This window comes from Saccopteryx bilineata, chromosome 5 (assembly GCF_036850765.1).
Source record: "Saccopteryx bilineata isolate mSacBil1 chromosome 5, mSacBil1_pri_phased_curated, whole genome shotgun sequence".
NCBI lineage: Eukaryota > Metazoa > Chordata > Mammalia > Chiroptera > Emballonuridae > Saccopteryx > Saccopteryx bilineata.
In genome coordinates, this window is record NC_089494.1 from 200,401,407 (window position 1) to 200,407,141 (window position 5,735).

General features: G+C 40.4%; 1 pseudogene; it reads right to left on the bottom strand.

Annotated features, from left to right (window-relative positions):
* Positions 1–1,438: 1,438 nt before the first annotated feature.
* LOC136306617 (ferritin light chain pseudogene) lies at positions 1,439–3,199 on the bottom strand (annotated as a pseudogene).
* Between the last annotated feature and the right edge of the window lie 2,536 nt (positions 3,200–5,735).

Consider the following 5,735-nt stretch of genomic DNA (forward strand, 5'->3'; position numbering starts at 1 on the left):
ATTTAGCTCAGTTTCTCCTTGCTTTCAAATTATTAAATGTTTCTGGCTTATAAATTTTGTATTGCATTTAAAATATAAATCAAATAGAAGATTTTACTAACATCATTCTTTATGCTTCTTTGCTCTCAATATAAAATGTCTATCGTTCATTAATTTCAAGGGTCACTCTCATCATTTTGTTCTCAGAGTTTGGTTTTATTAACCGGAGATTTTGGCCCACGGCAACCCAGCTCTTTTTCATCTAAGAGCTTTAAACCATAGGGGGAGAAAAAGACTACAGATAACTATTTTAAGTCATTTATGGTACATTTAGCCAACACTTTTGTTCCTTTACCTGTAAGTATTATTAATGCTGACAAAGCAACAATGCACTCTGCTTCCCAAAGCATGTGATGGGTTCATTATTATGTTGTAAGTTTTCTTTCTCTTTTAAATATGAGGTATCAGAGCAAGTAATAAAAAACTCAACTATCAAATTCAATATGACTCAATTTTGGTTAACTATTGATAAATGTGTGAAGCAACAATTTTTTTCCACATTTTTCATCTTATTTATCTATCTGCAAGTTTGCCTGGATGAAAATGTCACTTCCTAGTTTCCTTTAGCTCTCTTGAACTTCTGAGTCCATTTGATTTGTTGGGAAAGGGAGAGGAAGAGGCAGAACCATCTACTGTATAAATATATTGTGAAATTTCATTGGAACGACATGTAAAAGCTCCTGGAACTTAGCGGCATCCCACAAACGTCAATGCTTCGCCCCTTCCATTACTTGCCTTACAGACGTAGGTTCTGTCCGAGGTCCACTCCTCTCACACCTCTCCTTCTCGGTGTCATCTACTCCCATGGCTTCACTGCCTCCTGTCTGCGGACTGAATTTCCAGTTTCTCCTAACTTACTCTTCAGAATGTCTCTTTAGTTGCCCACTACACAAGCCCATCTGGATGTCCTGTAGCCCTCTAATCAGACACCGACTTTTATCAGTTAAACTCCACTCCGTCTCCCCCCACTGGATGATCTATCATATTTTGTTTGTTGCTGTATCCCCAGTGAAGAAAGCAATGCCTGACACCTAATAGATACCTATGACAAATCATGTATTGAATGAAATTAACCTTGCATGTCATCACTGCCATGAATGTAACCCAAACCCTCATTATGTTTCCAATGGGAGAATCATGTTTATAGCTCCTGAACCAGTTTCTCTGCCTCCAGGAACTCCAGCTTCCGCTGCCTTCTCTCCAATCCATCCCACACTGCCTGCCACAAGTTAAAGTGTGGATTCTAAAAAAAAACAGACGCCAAAGTTTCCTTGGTCCTTCATACTGGAACCTCAAATCGACTTCTTTGGCCTATTCTCCTACCACTTCTTTACTCTCAAAATTTCCTATTTCCTCCACTTTCGACACAGACACTTTTCTTTTTTTTCTGCAGAAAGCTTTATTGTTTCCATTTGGTCCAGGGCATGGGAGAGGGCTCCGGGGTGGCTAAAAGGATGCCTAATAGTTTCAGGGAGAGGCTCAGGCAGAAGCCAGACACCAGCGGAATGCAGAGGGGCTCCTCAAAGGCCTCTGGGCTCCAGAGGCTCCAGCAGTGCTTGAGGCTGAGCCTTTCGAAGAAATACTTGCCCAGTCCAGCCTGAGAGGGTTGATCAGGTGTCGCCCATCTTCTTGATGAGTTTCACCTGCTCATCTAGGAAGTGGTTCTCCTGGAAGTCACAGAGATGAAGGTCGGTGTGGGTAGAACCCAGGCTGGCAGATTCCAAAAGGCCTGGTTCCCGTTCTTCTCCATGACCACGACAGCTTCCACGCACCCTGAGTGTACCCCTGTACCCCACTCATCCTGGGAAGGCTTCAGGACATCCTGGAAGAGAACGCGGCCGTCACACAGACTTTGTGTCTTTAAGAGACGCTGGGCTCCCTCACACTTGTCCTTGACTAACTCACAGAAAAAGTGGCCCATGCCTTCCACAGCCACATCATTCCGGTGGAAACAGAAGCCCGGAGAGGTAGGTGTATGAGGCACACAGGGGCAGGTTGAGCGGGTGGTTGACGGCAGCCTCCACCTCAATGCAATAACTCCGATGAATTCAGTAGAAGCTCGTGGTTGTTCGGCAATAAGGAGTTAATGTCTAAAAATGGTGCTGGCTGGTGTTGGAGGCTGAGCAGGGCTGAGGTGGTTCCGAAGGTGGTGACTGGAAATGAGGTTGGAAGGTGGTCAGAGGCTGGAAGAAGGGGTGTCCCTAGGTCTGTTCCATCCAAACACTGTTGAAGCAAGAGACAGATCCCAAGGACCGCCGAGGGCACTGGCAACACATACTTTTTTAAAATTTCAAGCTCCAAATGTTCATTGATATAGATAGGAAATAAATTGACTCTTGTATATTAACCTTGTATTCTACAATCTTTGTATAATTTGCTTTTTTTTCCCCTAGTTTTCTCAAGTAGAAGCCTAGATTATTATCCTTCTAATATATGCACTGCCTCCACTGCATCCTACAAATTTTGATAAGTTGTATTTTCATTTTCATTTAATTTAAAATATTTTTAAATTTCTTGAGATTTCTTCTTTGATCCATGTGTTATTTAAGTGTACTGTTTTCCCCTAGCCAGATGGCTCGGCTGTTTAGGCCATGCTTTTCAATGATTTGTCAGTGGTTGAAAACCACTGGGTTAGAGCGTCCTCCTGAAGCACAAAGGTTGTGGGTTCAATCCCGTCAGGGCCCATACAGAAACAGATTGATGTTTCTGTTTCTCTCTCTCTCCCTCTTCTCTCTCTAAAACTCAAAGAATGAATTTTAAAAATACAGAAGTATACTGTTTAATCTCCAACTATTTGGGGATATTCCAGCTATCTTTCTGTTACTGATTTTTAGTTTAATTTCACTGTGATCTAAGAACACACATTGTATGACTTCTATTCTTTTTAATTTGTTACGGGGGATATTCTGGCCCAGGATGTGATCTATCTTGGTGAATGTTTTATGTGAACTTGAAAACAATGTGTTCTCTGCTGTTGCTGGATGTAGTCTATAGATGTCAATTATATCCAGTTGATGATGGTGCTGTTGAGTTTGGCTATGTCCTTCCCAATATTCTGCCTGCTGGATTTGTCCATTGCTGATAGAAGGATTGTAAAGTTTCCAGGTATAGTAGTGGATTCATCTATTTCTCCTTATAGTTTTATCAGTTTTTGCCTCATGTCCTTTGATGTCTTTTTTTTTTTTGATGCTCTGCTTTTAATTGAGCATTTTATCATTTTATGATTCCATTTTCTCCCTCCTCTCTTAGCATATCAATTGCATTTCTTTTTAAAATGTTTATAGTGGTTGCCCTCCAGTGTGCAATGTACATTTACAACTACTCTGAGCCCACATTCAAATAACACTACTCTGTTTCATGGGTAGTGTAGCTACCAATTACAGACTATTCTCAATTTCTTCTCCCCATTATTGCTGTCATTCGTTTCACTTATCCATATGCTATAATCGTTCAAAAGTTATTGCTATTATTTTGAACAAAGTTATCTATTAAGCCAACTAAAAACAAGAAAAAAAATATTTTACCTTCACTATTTCTTCTCCGAAGCTCTTTTTCTGTAGATCTGAGTTTCTAACCCACACCATTTCCCTTCTCTCTGAAGAACTTCTTTTGATAGTTGTTGCAAGGCAGATCTCCTAGCAACAAATTTCTTCAGTTTTATTGAGTCTTTACTTCTTCACTTTTTAAGGATAATTTTGCTGGATAAAATCCTGTATTGGTGGGTTTTTTATCACCCTCTTAAATATTTCCACTCTGTTCTTGCTTGCATGGTTTCTGTCAAAAAATCCAATATAATTCTCATCCAAGTTCCTTTGTAAGTTCTACCCCCACCCACCACCCCAAGCTTCTTTGGTATTTATCAAGTAAAGTGTTCTCCAAGCTTCCTAGAGCTATGCTTTGGAGTCTGTCATTCATTTAGGAAAACTGTTAGCCATCATTATTTCAAATACTTCTTTTGTTCCCTTTCATCCCTTGCCTGGTATTCCTATTATACGTATGTTGGTACACCTCATAGAACTGTCCTCTAGTTCTTGGGTATTCTGTTCTATCTTTCATTTTTAAAAAAATCCTTTTATCTTCAGTTTGGGAAGTTTTGGGTTTGTTTCTTTTTTAAGTTTTATAGGATTTTATTTGAGCCAAGTTTTTGAGGATATGCTCAGAAGCAAGATCTCCAGAAACAGAAAATGCTCTGGAAAATGGCAGTATTGAGTTCCTTTTATCCATTTAGAATAAAAGGAGAAGGCATAAGGAAGGGATGTGAAATCCATTGGTGGTAGTCTAAGGAGGCAGGAGAAAGCAAAGTGGAGACTAGGATTGGATAAAAAGGAAAATGGAGAAACAAATCTCTTTTGCATTGGTGGGTGCAGGATAGCTATTAACATCTACAACACACAGACAGGGTATGTGGGGAACAAGGTAACAGTGAGGTTCTGTGGTCTCGTGCTCTGCTGGTCTCATGCTCTGCTGCCTGTAGTTGTGCCTTCAAGAGGTCTAGAAGAGAACATTATTTTGAAGTTTCAAAGGTATGTTATCTTAAATGTATGGAAATTTCAAGTCATCTATCTTCAAGCTCACTGATCTTTCCTCAGGCATGTCCAGTCTAATGATGAGCCTGTCAAAAGCATCTCCATTTGTTTACAGTGATTTTTTAGTTCTAGCATCTCCTTTTAATTCTTAAGAGTTTCACTCTCTGCTTACATTACCCATCTGTTCTTGAATGTTGTCTACTTTTTCCGTTAGAGACCTTAGCAAATTAATCAGTTGATCATTGCAGTATCCCTGCCATAAATGAATCTGGTTCTGATGCTTGATATGTCTCTTCAGATTTTTTCTTGCTTTGTGATCTTTTGGCTTAAAGCCAGACATGATATATCAGGTAATAATAACCAAGATAATGTAGGCTTTGGCATAAGGTAATCCAGGTCGGAGCTATGCTGCACTTAGTGTCCGCTGTAGCTGTAAGTGGCAGCATCTTGTGTTTCCTCTATTTTCCTTTTCTTCTTCCTTGTTGTGTTGTTTCCCTAAGAAATCTTTCTTATAAGGTGTCTTGCAGCTCTCAGTCCACTGATTATACGGTTGCTCTGGTTATTATATGATATTTGGGAAGTATGCTGTAATCTCATCTCTTTTATACTGCTCACAAAAATTAGCGGATAAAATATCACTTCAAGTTATAAAATATCTCCTATTTTTTGTGAGCAGTATATTTGGCCTGATTCCCTCAACAGTGACCTTCAAAAGTGTTTCTTAGCCTTTTTGATACAGGAAGGGTGAAGGAACTAGACTTGTCTGCCTTTTCCCCAGCTCCGATAAGGCTCTGAAAAGGGAGTTTCCCCTTAGAAGGCAGCCCTTTATCATGAAAAATGATCTAGGTATATTTCAAAATAGTTCCTTTCTCCTCCTGCGGCCTGTCTGAAACACAAGGGGATCCCTGACCTGAATCATGAGAATTTGGTGGGGATGCTGAGGGTCGATTCTTAGGAAGTATGGCAGCTTCTCTAGGAGTGAGCACTCAGGAGTTTTTAACTGTCAAGCTAGGCCACACTCAGCCTCCAGTAATGTCAGTTACCGTTCCACTGTCCACGTCAGGGACTGGCTGGAGCAGATCCTGTGCCTAGAAAGCACATCTCTACTATTCTACTTGCTGTCTCTCCCGTTTTCAGAGCGGTGGTGTGCTCTGACTTCAGCTCTCTGGG